Consider the following 1,587-nt stretch of genomic DNA (forward strand, 5'->3'; position numbering starts at 1 on the left):
GCTATGCATACACATGCACCAGAACGAATTCCCAGCATGTGCATATGCATCATAGTGTGCGTACGCACCACTTGTAAAAATTTCAGAGTGTGTATGTTCATACCCCTCGTGCGTATGCACGAGTCTCATTACACACTCTGCTCTGTGCATACGCACAATGCTGTGGGTGGGCACACAAATCAGAATTTCTGATTTTCTGCAACATCATAGAGTTCAGTCTTTTATACCTAACTTCCGATGTTCATAACTTTTTCTATAAAACTCCAATTTTTCTCATCTTTATACCATTTTAAAGCTCTAAGAATCATCTTTAATTTAAAATAAGGTTCACTCAAATCCAGGTTCCGAGAGCCAAGTCATAATCTGCTGAAGTTGGTTGAAATTTACTACCCAAAAATTCTACAACACCCAAAATAAATCTTTTTTCCCAAATCTTTTCTTTTGAAAACAACATCAATCCTCATTTCAAACTTTACAAAACCTTCCTTTTCGTAAATCACATTATTTTAACACTTTCCATTTCAAAATCCTCATTCAATTAAAACCATGATTACCTAAGCCTCAATCTCAACTCATCATAAATCCTTACTCCACATACCAAATCCAAATCCCAACGAATGTACCCACATACAATATTCATATCTCATTTCTTATACCATTTCAAACTTTTATAAATGTATACTCACATACACAAGTCATGCCAACATTCCAAATTCAACAACGGCATTAGTCACCACCAAAACTTATTCTTAATCATTAAAAAATATGCCAATTCACATATCTTAATTCTCAATCATGGCCGTGCGGAGCCAGATTCGAACTCTGAAGACTCAAGTGAGGAGGAACAAAAAGAGGAGGAGTCCAAGGAAGAGGATGTAGCAATGAGAATGGAGGAGCTCAAAATGTGCCAAGCTGCCAGGGAAGCCTTAAAATGGGTAGGAAAGGAGGAACGTTTAAACCATGCCATAGAAATGTCTCGCCTCTAGAATGGAATTATTAGCATCAAAGTGAACAAAGTTGAAAAGAAGTGTTGGAGAAGCCATGGAAGCATGCCTTAATAGTCAAGCTGCTGGGTAGAATAATATGGTATGAAGTGCTGAAGTGGCGTCTGAATAGCATGTAGGCGAAGAATGGAGGCCTTGACCTCATTGATTTGGGAAATGAGTATTTTGTGGCAAGGTTGTACAATGAAGATGATTATTGGCATGCCATGGAAGGGGGACTATGGCTGCTCTTCGACCATTATCTCACCATCCGAAGATGGACACCGGATTTTCACTCTTTTGGAGCTAAGATTAACAAAGTGGCTGCATAGGTCCAACTCCCATATTTACCCATAGAATACTATGAAAAAAGATTCCTAGGTAAAGTAGGAGACCAAATAAAAAGGCTCTCAAGATGGACTTGAATACTGCGAATCAAGCCAAAGGTGAATTCGCACGTCTTTGTGTGGAATTGAACTTAAGCAAACTCTTGGATGCTAAATATTTGGTGAATGAAGTTACTTATCATATTGAATATGAGGGGCTACACATAATCAGTTTCTCTTGTGGCAAGTTTGGCCATATTAGTGATTGGTGCATGTCG

This window comes from Arachis stenosperma, chromosome 6 (assembly GCF_014773155.1).
Source record: "Arachis stenosperma cultivar V10309 chromosome 6, arast.V10309.gnm1.PFL2, whole genome shotgun sequence".
NCBI lineage: Eukaryota > Viridiplantae > Streptophyta > Magnoliopsida > Fabales > Fabaceae > Arachis > Arachis stenosperma.